At 38.3% G+C, this 15,534-nt stretch overlaps 1 protein-coding gene across 1 annotated transcript in view; it reads left to right on the forward strand.

Annotated features, from left to right (window-relative positions):
- The window catches only part of LOC127417265 (cadherin-13-like), a 596,890-nt gene that overhangs the window by 525,361 nt on the left and 55,995 nt on the right, over positions 1-15,534 (forward strand). The gene's annotated exons all lie outside the window — the stretch shown is intronic.

The following is a 15,534-nucleotide window of genomic DNA, read 5'->3' on the forward strand; positions in this document are numbered from 1 at the left end:
TGTCATGATATTTCATGCATCACTAAGACACAATTTCATTGTGGAAATACTTATGATGTGTCAAAAAGAGGTACGACCACTGGAGTGGCTAGCTGCCTGTACTCGTAATTGGCCCTGAACATTTTCCAAATGGTGTAGAAAGTTACTGAATGAGCCCTTTCTCCATGGTTCTTTATGCAAGTTATCAGTCGTGCTTAAAAACGGCTGAGGTAGCGTGGCCACAGATTATTCTCTCGCCACAGGAAATTACACGCATCTGCAGGTCAGAGATCACAGTCTTTGCATTAGTGCTCTCTGGGTAGTGTAGTAATTTCTCTCACTTGGCATAAACAACATTTAATTAACCTCTGAATGAGTCACTTCTCAATGTCACATGTTCTGACAGAGGTATTAGAGGAGGAAGGCCTGTTTTATAGAGCTCTCTCTTTCCCTTTCTTTCTATCAATATCTCTCTGGAAGGGAGTTGAGTTTGGCATTTGAGAAGTGACAGATCTATTAACAGAAGCATGACAGCCAATCAAATCACAGCTCAAAAGTGTCCATACAGACAGGTTTTCAAAATGCGATTTCATACTGTGATAACTCAGATTGTGAATTCATGCATGCACTTACACTGCTGTCACACTAGACTTTGAACATGCAAAAGTACTTATATCTGCGAATCTGTAAGACAAGAGGACGTGTTACCAATAGAAGATTGAAACTTCAAACACTGACCACTTGGCTCAATTCAAAGAACACATATTTCAAAGCTACGTGTATTATTTTAGCAGGAAAGTGAGTAGACAGTATATTTGAACACTTTGAATATAATCTTATTTGTTATTTGCAAAACAATCTCCTCCATGGTGGGGTGGGGGGAGCAACAGGAAAATAGAGCAACACACTTAAAGTACATAGGTGAGAAGATCGTTGGCAAATACTAAGTAGATTGTAGCGTTACAGCTTGTCAAATTTGCCAAACAATGGTGTCATGTCCTGGTGCTACTGTACATCACAGCGCAAATCAGTGGATTTGCAATGCAGAAACAGCTGCAGCAAAGTTGCATTTAATAGCAAGCCTCTCCAGAGCACACAGAGCATGACACTGAGCAAGACGCTCATAAGTAACAAAAACAAGCTTATTCAAAAATCTGACAACGTAACAAACCCGCGATTACATGACACTTATTATTCTCTAGTTTTTAAGTCGAAATGCAAACGGGTATGAGCACAACACTTCCGCACGTTTTATAAGCCAGTAATAACGGCAGTAAAGTTTACATGCAACGTGAAATGCGGGAAGAGGCCAAACAAATTACGTGTGCCAACCAGTTTTTGCTCAAGCTGCTAAATAATATTGGATTATGTACATATATCGTAAAACCAGAGGTCAGGTTCCTCTCGAGTGCTTTTTTTTAAAAAAATTTTTACCACTAAACATTGAAAGGAGTTTTTTCCTTGCTACATTCACTTTAGCTTGATCACTGGGGGCTTTATGTCATTAAGGCATGATTTTCTATAAAGTCGCTTTGAAACTATATTTATTGTTAAAAGTGATATACAAATATAAATGACTTGAGTGTAGACAAACATTTTTCTCAAGAAAAACATGAAAATTGTGTGTTCATATTAGATTTTCTCATTACAGTCAAACAGAATAAATGCTGTTGTATATTGTATTTGTGTGTGTGTGTATGTGTGTATGTGTGTATGTGTATATATAGATATATACACATACACACACACACACACATATATATATATATATATATATATATATATATAAAATATTAGTTTATACTGGATAGTGGTCATTATACAACAGTTAGTTACAGTCCTTGAACCTCATTGATTGAGCGACGTTTCAAGAGCGCTAATATACTGTCCACTAAGGAGACTTGGATGATTTACTGTTTGTATCACTCTGCTTTGTGTTTGTGGCGTTCCAAATAGTGATGGGGATTTTGACTCCTTGTTTTTTATTTTGTTTAGTGTCCATTTTTGGAGATTACTCTTTACGGCAGTAGGTGGCGACAAATGAGTGACTCATTTTATTAGTGAGTCATTCGTTTCTGACCTAACTTATTCATTAAACAACACAGAGTCTTCATGACCGAAACAATGGAAGTGAACAAGAACGATTCATTCAAAAACACAGATTTATCATGAATGGAACACCACTAGTACACAACCAGAGTATGAGAGCAGTGCAGTTAGCAGAGTTTTGCTTGATGCTTTGGCTTCTTTAAGAACTATTTTCGCTGGCAGAAAAGAAATGTACAAACTAACTGTTTGTTGAAGCTCAAGTTATTCAATAGTATTTACTTGTTTGATGAAATGTTGTATAAAAGCAATATCAATATCTTAAGTATACTGAACTTTGCTGTACAGTTTGCGCTAAGCAGTGTGCTAGTATTCCAATCGGAATTGATTCCCTCTCTTATTCTCCTCATATATAATTTAGACAACAAGGTTGGATGAGGTGTGCTCATTTCAGTGTATATATACAGTATATCCAGCACTGTTGACTATGGCACTTTTCCACTGCACGTTACGGTTCGACTCGACTCTGCTCGCTTTACTTTTCTGAGCTTGCTTTTCCACTGCAGTTTAGTGCAGGCTCAACGTGGGTGAGATTATAGGCTGATCGTCATAGTTGCGCCGCCTCTACTGCCGTGACATCATCTTAAACGCAACACAAACATTACTGACCATAAACAATAACACGACCGCTAGCTGTTAGCTATTAGCTCATTGTGCTGCATAAAGCAGTTGTTGCATGGTGATTTTACACAAGTGTAACAGTTAAATTGGCCTGGTTGTTTTAGAAGCAAGCTTTCCAGTAGCTGGTCAACTAAATAAAGTGAAGCTTTCAAGCAGAATATAGAGTTAACATAACAAAACATACCATCCTCCATCGTGGACTCCAACAACGCCGTGGCCGAGTCCAGGGCACTCTCCCTCCCATTGCTCGCTGGTCTATTGCCATAGATAGCGTCCATTTGGTCGAACCACTTCCACTTTCTTCTGTTTGAACCACTCTGGCTGTTGTGGTCCATGTGCGGCCAACAGCTGAGACACTTCCTGAAAGAGTTTTTCGTTTCACGTCATTTCGTTTGTCGCTAACGAGAGGAATGTTTGCACCTCGTTTATTTAATAATGAAATTATCGCTGTTGCTAACTTTAAAACTAGCGGGTTGATGTCCTGTGTCGCAAATCCAGTGACGCTGGTAGTGAAGATTCTCTCTGACCAATCAGTGATCTGCAGAGCTTTGACGTCACATTTAGTATCGGCTCGGCTCGATTGGAACCTCGACCGAGGTGGTACTAAAAAAAGTACCAGGAACCAGGTACTATCCGCAGTGGAGTCGAACCGAGCTGTACCATGCAGTGGAAAAACCCCGTAAGCAGGCCTGTCAATTCACTCTCTCTGAGTGAATTGGGGAGTTTGAGAGATGTTGATTTTATGCAAAATTGCTTTCTGTGATTGTGAGGAGAGCTAGATTGTGAGGCCAGAGAAATGCAAATGGCTTCGTCTGAAGTGGGTTCAGACGAATGTAGATGAACCGTGTAGCGCAGTGCAAATAACATTTACAGAACAGCATTGCCCAGACATCAATCTGAGTATGTATGCAAATGCGATCGATAACTGTTTGAGTTTCATATAATAGGTTATTAATCATAGTTTGTTGAGGTTGAAAAGGTAAGGGTGACCTCAGCCATATGTCATATTTTAGAGTTATTATTTGCGTTGAGAAGTAGACATTTCAGATGCAGATCAGAGGCTTATTTCAGTAAATGTCAGATGCCCAAAATAAAGTTTGCTGTGAGGTCACTTCATGCATTAACTTTCTCTGTTTGAGTTGAATGATAAACGTTGTATTTTTAGACACTCAGTTAATGTATATTTCTTGATCTAATATTTATCTTCCCTACAAATGTTTTCACATGTTATGTGGCTTTATAGTATGTGATCAGGGCTGGATTGGTAATCTGGCATACTGGGCATTTTCCTGGTAGGCAGACACACTTTGGGGTCGATCAGGGGCGGTCTGGCCATCAGGAGAACCGGGCCGGCCGCGAAACGGGCCGAATGGGCCGCGATAAGCTGAAATGAGCCACCGCTTTATGCAGAACGGGCCACAAAACAGCACGCGATATGCAGTAAAGGACAGCGGTCTTTTCAACAGAACAGTGGTAAGATTTCTATTTCTTTGGTACCCCAGGCAGATCTAGTCTATCACAGACTCTCTATTCCGTGACAATCTGTCCGATGATTGCATGACATGAAAGTCACGCTGGTCACTAACAGGCTATCGATCTGCACTGGAGCCCCATGTCTTTATTTCGAGGGCTCAGATGAGTGCCCCCCCTCACTTTCTCTGACCGCTGACCACAGGGAAGATGGAAGATTTGATAGAACAAGAATGATGGAGGGGAGAGGAAAAATGTGAAAATGGTAAGCAGATAGAGGAGATTGCAAAAAAGACTAGGTGGAGAGCTGGTGTATCTTAGTCTGTGAGTATTGCTGTATGTGCATGTAGGCCTTGTACTACCTTTGCACTGTATGGCCAACAGCGTGTTTACATGCCTGAACACATGTAAAGAAGAAACGCCTACGATCACCCTCTTTGTATGCACAGAAATTTATGCATATGCAAGTGTACACAGAACTACATTTCTGTTTTGTAGGCGAGAGCAGGTGGTATTCCAAGAGGCAGTTTGTGAGAAGTTTTTATTAGGAATACAGCATAAGCAAAACAAAAGAGTTGTGGTTATCATTTAAGTAAATATATATATACTGTATATACACAGATCAGCCACAACATTAATACCACCTGCCTAATATTGTGTAGGTCCCCCTTGTGCCACCAAAACAGCTCCAACCCACATCTTTGAATAGCATTCTGAGATGCTATTCTTCTCACCACAATTGTACAGAGCGGTTATCTGAGTTACCGTAGACTTTGTCAGCTCGAACCAGTCTGGCCTTTCTCTGTTGACCTCTCTCATCAACAAGGCATTTCCGTCCTCAGAACTACCGCTCACTGGATGTTTTTTGTTTTTGGCACCATTCTGAGTAAATTCTAGAGACTGTTGTGTGTGAAAATCCAAGGAGACCAGCAGTTACAGAAATACTCAAACCAGCCCATCTGTTACCAACAATCATGCCATGGTCCAAATCACTGAGATAAAATTTTTCCCCATTCTGATGGTTGATGTGAACATTAACTGAAGCTCCTGACCCATACCTGCATGATTTTATGCAATTTAAAAGGTGCATTTAAAAATTACCCCCCCCCCCCCCCCCCACACACACACACACACACACACACACACACATGCACACACAATGAGTTGAATGTAAGTGATAAGCACAGCACTCAGTGAGAGGAACACCACCAATGAAGGGGGCAAAAAGTAGAAACTCTCAGCCTTGGGCACACAGCTCCTACAACAAGCAAAATAAAAACAAATAATTAAAATCTGACAGAACCCAGTAGGTACACAATACAATCAAGCCCTCAACACAAAATTTTGGGACACTTTAACTGATTCAGGACATAGAGCAGCTTTGGCATATGGGTTGCACTTTAATTTACAGTATGTGTACTTTCAGTATACTTACATTGTACTTACCAAAGAAAGTACTGAGAAATATTTCGTAACTACATGCACTTAATATGGGTTAAGGTTAGGGTTGGGGTTAGATTTAGGGTTAAGTTAGTACCTAGTAATTACTATAGTTGTTGTAATTATATAGTACATAAATGTAGAACAGTATTGTAAAATAAAGTGCTACCGGCATATGTACACAAATATAATTCTGTAAAAAAAAAATACACAGTGGCAAATCCGCTAATAAAAAGAGCAAATCAGAAAAAAACAACAGCGAATCTGGAAACAAAACGGCAAGACAGAAAACACAACAGCAATTCAGAAAACGCAACAGCGAGACAGAAAACGCAACAGCAAGACAGAAAACGCAACAGCAATTCAGTAGAACCGGAAAGGGTAGGTACCATAACTTCTCATCTGACTGGCTGTGTAAATGAGACCTAGTCCTTTCTTCAGGATTGGTTAACTGATTATATCAAAATCCATGCCAAAAGGTCACTGACTGAAAAACTAAATCATTGTTTTTTTTTTCTCTCAGGTAACAGGAATCTTAAAAACACAGAGAGTAAAAACAGTGAGTGGGAAAAGTTAGTTTTAGGTACGATGTTCATCAATTGTCTCATGGTTCATCTAGTGCATAAGGGACCATCTTAAAGTCCTCAAACTACACTAAAATCCAAGAGTTCATTCAATTTGCATGTTCTAATTTAAAAAACTCTGTTGTTTAAAAAAAAAAAAAATCAATATCAAAATTAAAAAGGTTCCGGTTGCTGCCAATGGATAGATTTTCCAAGAATGTCCAGTTATATGGATACAGTGTTCAATTATTTTATAAAAAAAACACCACTAAAATTCATCAAGATGTAATTTGTATATTACAAAGGTTGTAACAGGCTGCCAGTGGTATTAATGACTAACATATTTTATTTTATTTTATTTTATTATTATTATTATTATTATTTAATTTAATACTGTATATATATATAATTCCACATCCTGGGAAAATCTCACCTAGAGTAAGTCAGCATATCTAATAGCAGCCTTCTACAACCTTTACAATATGAAAATAATATCTTGGTGAAATTTCAGCAATTTGTTTTGAACACTGTACTCATAATTGGACATTCTGGCTTTAAATATAGAAAGTGAGCCATCATGCTGGCAGTCTGCTGCAACCTTTAGAATGAGAAAATGCTTTTTTTAATAACAGTGTTTTATGTTAGAATATGCAAGTCAATTGAATGAATGCAGCATTGACGTTTTAGCGGAGGAATTTGTAGACGGTCCCTTACACACTGTAGATGAACATCGTACCTAAAACTATCATTTTCCGCTCACTGTTTTTGCTCTCTGTGTTATAAAGTGTCCCATTTCTGTTTTACTGAGTGACAAACCACTCACAATTTTCAGTAATTGAGCATTTGGAATACATTTTGAAATAATCGCGCAAGTGAGTAGAGAACCAGTCCTGAGTAAAGGACTAGGTATTCTCCACACGGCCAATCAGGTGAGAAGCTATGGTACCCACCCTTTCCGTTTCGACTGAAGTGCTGTTGTGTTTTCTGAATTGCTGTTGTGTTTTCGGATTTGCCGTTGTGCTTTATGATTTGTTGTTTTGTTTCTGAATTATTTTGTTTTTGGATTTGCCATTGTGTTTTTAGATTTGCTGTTTTGTTTTGCACTTCACGTCCACCGTAGGTTGGGCTCAGTAGCACCCAAACCACAAGATACGCATTTGATAATACAAAAAAATGTAAAACAATAAAATACAAACAAGTGGAACAAAACAAAATAGAAACAAAGGAACAAAATACTAGGAACAAAACAGCAGCACTTCCTGAAGGTGGCCAAAGATCAACTTCATAACCAGGGCAATTGGAGGGAACAGTCAGCCATACCAAACCAAAGAGCCAACCTTGAATGAAACAGTCAAATCACTCAAGTAATCTCACAGAATAGACCCAGACCCCAAGCTTACGCACCAAAGATGCAATCATTTGTTAAATCATGCTGATGTAATCAGTAGCGAAACTATGGGCAGGTAAGAGTTGACTGGCACACAAGAGGATGCAAGCTAACTGGGACACAAAACATAGAACACTGACTACGAAACACCAACACGACTAGGGCCGCCGCTGGTCTAATTGATGCCCTACACAGAGCTCTGCGATCGTCGGACGGGGTGTCGTGTGAGACTTGGTGCAAGCGCGAGCGTGAGGCGATCGTCTGAGTTCTGCAACTGCTACCGGGTTCTTGAATAATGTATAACGTGTGAGTAAGGGCAGCCGGTGGAGATTCTGGGACCCCTATAGGGTAAGATGGTGCCCCTCTAAGGAGTTGGTGCCCTACGCAGACTGCGTAATAGCGTATAGGGAGCGGCGGTACTGAACATGGCCTTAAAACACAACCAATAAATACAAAAAAGATCAATCATACCTGGAAAATAATATATAGAAAGGAGTAGTTTTAAAAACTCCAATTTCCACTCCAACAGATAGGCTAATGTTAGCACGAGAACATAAAACAAGGGGCAGCAGTTAGACAAACTGCTAATAACACATGGCTTCCAGGTGATGCAGTCTAGCACTGGAAGGGTGGACACATGACTGTGACACACTTCCAGGTGACATATCTTCTGATTAAATGGCCATAATCAGAGTCACCTGGGGGGCAAAGCATCACTTTTACAGGGAGGTGACAGCCTATCCTGGTACACTGTAGTGTTGGGAAGTCCGACTTATTTCCGCAAATCAATTAAGCCTAAAGTATATACACTGGAAGAAGCTTAACTTTTTTCTCCTGAATGAACTAAAGCACCCTAGGCAAACAAAGCTTGCTGTTTTGGGATTTAATGTATGGTGCTTAATAGCAGAAAATGCAGCCCACAATAATGTGGCCAGAAGTTGTTTTTTCCCTTTCTTTTATGACATAATTGAAAACAATAAGCAATGTTAAAATTGCAAGATTGCAGAAGTGAACCTAAATTGAGAAGGCGGGAAGGAAAACATTATGAGCCGGGAGCGGGTGGACACAGAGTAAAATTCTGTTATAGCGGGATGGAAGAATCATTCCTGTGTAGACTTTTTAACTGCAGTTGAAATAAATGGATCCATTTTGTGACTCCCTGTGTGTGTGAAGCTGCAGACCACTGGAATGGTTGGGAGCTGTTGAGGTGCAACACTTTTGTGAGCCTGGTGGGCTTTGTCTTGTCTGTCGGCCTGGGGTTAATGATTAAAGTCCTCACAACACCTGATGGAACTGCACCATGCTCTGAGCTGAGGAGATGGAGGGGCTGCGTTATTTCAACATTGGCAGAGAGTTAGTCATTTAGAGAGTCTAATCAGTTGTTTCAGTGTGGGATGCAGTCAGAATTGTCTTGTTCCTTCATTCCCCACTGTGCAAGCAGATGTTCACCCATTCCATCACTCTCCAGGGAGTGTGTGTGTGTGTGTGTGTGTGTGTGTGTGTGTGTGTGAGCTCAGCCCACCACATTTTCTCCTTGTTCCCTATAGAGGTTTGTTAGCTGCACATATGATTTGAAAGGCTAAAATGATATTCAGTGGTCCCAAAACCTATTTGGACACTTAAGTCACACTTAAAAAAATGTATATATATTTTTGCATAATATAACATATCAAACCAAGTTGCATTTATTTCAAATAAATGTAGCAATTTGTTGTGTATCAAAATAATATTAAAATTATAGAAACTATATAAATTATAATATACATTATACCACGGGTCTGTTGAATGCTTGATTCTGATTGGTTCATGGACGTTCTAAGGTGTGCAATGATTTTTCAAGGAAATGCACGGCTATAAAGTAGTTCCAGTTCTTGACCGCATAACATTTCCATATCACTTCGCCAAATTATTTCAGTCATTTCAAAGAGCCCTACAGGCTACCATAACAAAATAACAAATTAAAACAAAGTCATTGGTTAAAGTAAAGCGGTTAACGCCAAAACAATGTCTAAAATATCCTACATTTATTTCAATTTCGGTTAAAAAGAGCCCTCGCGCTCCCTTGTCTCCCCTGCACCTACACTTGCTCACACACATACATACACATGCGCATTCACACACACACTCACATACACACGCGCATGCACACAAACACTCACATACGTACGCACGCATGCACACGCTCACACACACGCACATACGCTCACACACACACACACACACGTTCACACACACATATGCTCGCACACACACACACTACCTTGTTACTCCTATTTTGGAAAGCAGTGCATCCTCTGTTGCTAGTTCTAACATGACGTTTTCGAATTAGCAACGAAGGCTTGAGCTGTATCAAAGCTAGATACACTTGATCAATACAACAGTTAAAATATTATTTGAAATATCTGTGGGAAACACCCACGTGCCCCCTACACACACACACACACACACACACACACACACACTCATGTTGGTGCAGCTATCATTATGAGGACTCTCCATAGACATAATGATTTTTATACTGTACAAACTATAGATTCTATCCCCTAACCCTCGTAAAAATCGTTTAGTATGTTTTTTTTAAGCGATTTAAATTATATGGACACTAGAAATGTCCTCATAAACCACATTTATAGCATAATACCTTTGTAATTACCAGTTTGTAACCTAAAAAAGTCCTCGTAAACCACTTAAACCTGCCCACACGCACTAACTCACGCACTAACTCTCTCTCACACACACACACACACACACACACACAAACGCACTACGTCATTACTCCAGTAAGTGCTGCAGTAAAGCAGTGCAAGCCTCTCAATCGTCCGTTGCTAGTTCTGAAGTGACAATCCGTGGCGGAAGAAAGTAGTTCCACTCACAAGAGCGTTTTAGGGACGAAAACCATAAAATGTCTTGAGTATTTTTCAATAATATTTTACAATTCAACAGTCCATCATCAATTATTCCTTACGTATATAGCCACTAAGCATGTCTGAAAATGTCTTGAAAATGTACAATCCTAGTTTGATTTTAATGCAATGAATTGCACACAGTTTTTTTTATTTGTTTTTTTGTGCTCTTACATTACTTATCCCACATATTATCACACTGTCTCTTTTGAAGAAGTCTCCTATCTAGGGCACATCTTCCTGTCTCCAGACACAGTAGAATCATTAATATCACCTTGAAAGATAAATCCCATCAGGTAGTTCTTCAACACTCTACAAAACAGCATCTGGTTGTCGCATACTGTGCTTTCATGCTATGTCGCAGGTGCCCACATTGTTCAGTTCTGCACATCTTTGCATTTCATTTAAATACTCAACCCACCCCAGTGAGATGCACTTGTCATTTAGGGCAATGTATTATAAGGAACATGGCTGAATAATATGAAAGACTCATTATGTATGAATGAGAGGTTTGTTTGTAGCACTAGCATACAGCTCAGAAACCTTTGAATATCCACACTGCAAAAGGAGGAACTGTATTTAGCGCTATGATGTACTTGTTTGGATAACATGCTGTTTTCTATTATTTTCTCTCCACATTCTGCCCATTTTTGCTGAGAAATTGTTGTGTAGTCTTTGCTAATCTAAGGTGGGGTTGTTGATGTTGTTGGATCCAATGTTTTAGAACTGGACAGACTTTTAGAAGAAAGACTTTTTGCCATTTATATCAAGGTGATGTTTGTTGAGTTTATATTCAGTTCCCCAGGCTTTCTCTTTATATGCGTTATCCAGAGTAATACGTCTTTCCAACTGGTTCACAGAGCACAGCATTTGAGAGCCATAACCTACCCTATGGCTGTCCATGTATCTTTGCCTGTGGCACAATTTTGTCCATAATTAGTGCTCTCCAATTTGGGCACTTGTCTTCTGGGAGATGGTGTAAGCAGAGATTTCTTTCCAGGCAAAACCATTCTGTTCTTTGAAGCAAGCCACACCAAAATACCCTTTATTTTTGCAGCTAATTCTGCATGATTGTGCTATCCTTGAATCATTAAAATAGCTGGAATTGGTGCTTTTAGCTTATTCTTTAAAAACAAAATTCCCCAGAAAAACGTTCACGGCGTGTTATTTTTTTATTCTGAAAAAGTGTGCCGTGGCAGTAAAAAGGTTGGGAAACGCTGCTTTAGATGTACCTAAAATAAAAATTACAGTAGAGTCAACTCCTGTGTTGGAGACCAATAAGGCACATTCTTTGAGATAGAAGGGTCACAACGGGTGTTTTCAGCATGGAGAGAGACACTGAAATGGTGTAGATGTTGCTCTGTTGCTTTTGCACATTGTCTAGGGCTTGTGGAGAACAAGTGCTTTGCTTTGCTTTGCTTTACCAAGCATATAAAAATAATGCTACAAAATACCCTTTTTCACCAACATCTCTTGGGTTCAATTGACTCTGATTGGTTTCTACGGACATCAGAGCATCATTTTTGTTCCTACACTTTGATGTCTGAAAAGCCACTGGAAGAAACTAATAGCACAACTCACGTCACATCCATTTTTACAAGAAGGAAATGGAGCTTCATCGTGTAACCTAAAAGGGACTTTGACGTTAGGAATGATGTCAGGCCCTGATTCGATTTTATGGACTGAAGAAAGAATGGGCTTGGCATTGTCAAAGCAGTTACAGAGAATGCTAGATAGAGAGAGAGTTCCTTGCAAGTCTCTTATTAAAGTAAACCCATGAGGCTAATCAGAGGGTTTTGTTCTAGAAGGACTTGCAAGTTTCATCGGCTCCTCATTGTCAGGTTCCAGCATAGCTTTCTGTGAAGCTAGAGGGTCTGACTTTAATTGCAGATCAATTTTCTCCCTTGTTAAGTTGACTGAGCGTCAAGCTCCTTTAGTAGTGATTGAGAAGTCAAAGGTTTCTAAAAGAAAGCTGTGTCAAAATCCCAACCTAGTCTCATAGAAACGTTACTATAGCTACACTTTTGCAAAATGATTTTTACGTGGCTCATTGTATGCATGGCAGTGAAATTAACACTTGAGGTGCTACAAAAACAATGACTTTTTTCCCCTTTCACATAAACCAGGAGTTAAAGCGCAGATTACCAGTTCAAGAACACTTTTCACCCTGTTCCTCACACAATGCTATCCTATGACATCTAAAAATGTTTACTATAGTCTATGACTTGTAAGGCAATACATTTCAATTTTCACATTACATAGCCAACCACATGTATAAGCTTGTTCCGGCGTGGTGGAACTGAGCCGTCGTTTAACTGATAGCGCATTCCACTTGCAACGTAAAGGATCAGGGTATGAGTTCTGAAGAGCATGCAAGTCGACAAATGAGCCGAAAGTGTCATAAATGTACCACAAAATGATGTGGTTGCTTCAGCAATTGTGTTTTTCATCACACATTTTCTTTTTATGACACTATTGGTTAGGTTTAGGTTGTTCAGGGTATGGATTGTATGGGTGTTGTCGATTTAAATCTTGATAGAGCATTTACCATTAAAACCTCAGAATTATTTTTTTTTTTTTTTTTTTTTTTTTGGGATAATAAAACTTGCTTTTAGCACCACAGAGTACATATTTCACCTTGAAACTGCTGTGATAAGTGTAAGGATCCAAGTCTTGTCTTTTTTCAAAAACGTTCCGTATGTTAATTTGATCTCAATAGGCTTTTCTCACTTAAGCTGTGCACAATTCATAAAGCTTTTTGAATTTAACTTCCATTATGAGATTATTAACTATTTTGTTAACATTTTTCATATACTTTTTCCACGTGTGTCACAACTGGTGCTATATCTCATAACATAATAGAGCATTTAGAAGCATTGAGGAATTGAATGGTCTTAGTGTGTATTATTTTGTATAAATCCATTTGTTGGTAATGTGCTGTTAGAGTACCCAAGTACAAGTAATTTTATAGAGGTCTTTGCACTGAAGAATCCAGGACCTGCAAAATCTCAGCATGCCAAACCAGTGCGAGTAAATATGCTAATTCCCATACAGTATGTCCTTTCAGAGTCTGTCTCACTATGTTAGTACTACAGTGAGTACTACAGTGATCTCCCGATTAGATCCCTATCGGCATTCAGGATCTCAGTCCTCAGGTGTTTTCAGAGAATTATTTACTATATAACCCATCTCTGTCTCTAATAATTTACCATTTGTATTAATTATCTGGTTTTTTTTTTTTTACATTTTTTTTTTATTTATTTTTTTTATAACCTTTGTTGTGTTCTTTGCCACTTGCCATAAACTTTAGCAGAGATAGAATACAAGTAAACCATTTGTAGGCTAATTTCCCAGATAAGTGTAAACACTATGACTCTGTGGTGCTTTTCAAACATTGATCTGTGTGTTTAAGCTGTCCGATTAGCCCAATACAGCATCAGTGTCCCTAAACAATTGCATAAGTAGGAGGCGGACTATCTGTTTGTTTGACCAATGGCTGTTTGAAAACTATTTTGTTTTTGCATTATGGCTTGGTGTCATTAGGGTCGCAGGAATTACACAGTACTGCTTTAAAATGTGCATAAATTTAAGGTTAACAAATGTTTTCATCTGAGATTGTATCTATTTTATATATACAAAGATATTTGACATTGATAAATGCCAGACAGATATAGAAAGAGGGCAAAAGACACAGAAAGGGAGCAGGACAAAAAAAGAGAGTGATACAGACAGTGAAACAGTTGGCATTAGCCTGGGCTTCTGTAGTCAATTGGTCTGTCTTGCAGGAAAGCAGTAGGTGGAACAGAGCGCCATGGGCCAGTGGGTCAGTAGCAAAATAAAGAAACTCACTGAACCGAGTGTCTGTCTCAGGGGTCTGAGGAGCTGAGATAGAGTCTTGTGCTGCAGTTGATGCATATTTTGTGTGTGTGTGTGTGTGTGTGTGTGTGTGTGTGTGTGTGTGTGTGTGTGTGTGTTAAATTAACATCAGGATTTTAGTACATACACTACTGGTCAAAACTTTTGAAACACTTGACTGAAATGTTTCTCATGATCTTAAAAATCTTTTGATCTGAAGGCATATGCTTAAATGTTTGAAATTAGTTTTGTAGACAAAAATATAATTGTGCCACCATATTAATTTATTTCATTATAAAACTAAAATGTAATGAAAAATTATTTTTTATTTTTTGAAATTGATGACTTGGACCAAATAATAAAGAAAAGCAGCCAATAAGTGCCCAACATAGATGGAAACTCCTTCAATACTGTTTAAAAAGCATCCCAGGGTGATACCTCAAGAAGTTTGTTGAGAAAATGTACATGTCTGCAAATTGTAGGCAAAGGGTGACTACATTGAAGATGCTAAAATATAACACAGTTTTGATTTATTTTGGATTTTGTTTAGTCACAACATAATTCCCATAGTTCCATTTATGTTATTCCATAGTTTTGATGACTTTACTATTATTCTAAAATGTTGACAAAAAAAAAAAAAAAAAAAAAAATATATATATATATATATATATATATATATATATATATATATATATATATATATAAATAAAGCATGAGTGTTTCAAAAATGTTGACCAGTAGTGTATATACAGTTTAAGTCAGAAGTTTACATACACTTAGTTTGAAGTCATTAAAACTAATTTTTTAACCACTCCACATATTTCATATTAGCAAACTATAGATTTGGCAAGTCATTTAGAACATCTACTTTGTGCAAGACACATCATTTTTCCAACAATTATTTACAGGCAGATTGTTTCACTTTTAATTGACTATATCACAATTCCAGTGGGTCAGAAGTTAAGTACACTAAGAGCCTTTTAAGCAGCTTGGAAAATTCCAGAAAATAATGTCAAGCCTTTAGGCATTGATTATATTCATTATATTATATTATATTATATTATATAAAATATATTAATATTTTGATATATTAGCTTCTGATAGGCTAATTGGATAATTGGAGTCAACTGGAGGTGTACCTGTGGATGTATTTTAAGGCCTACCTTCAAACTCAGTGCCTCTTTGCTTGACATCATGGGAAAATCAAAAG

The sequence above is a fragment of the Myxocyprinus asiaticus genome, chromosome 26, assembly GCF_019703515.2.
Source record: "Myxocyprinus asiaticus isolate MX2 ecotype Aquarium Trade chromosome 26, UBuf_Myxa_2, whole genome shotgun sequence".
NCBI classification, from domain to species: domain Eukaryota; kingdom Metazoa; phylum Chordata; class Actinopteri; order Cypriniformes; family Catostomidae; genus Myxocyprinus; species Myxocyprinus asiaticus.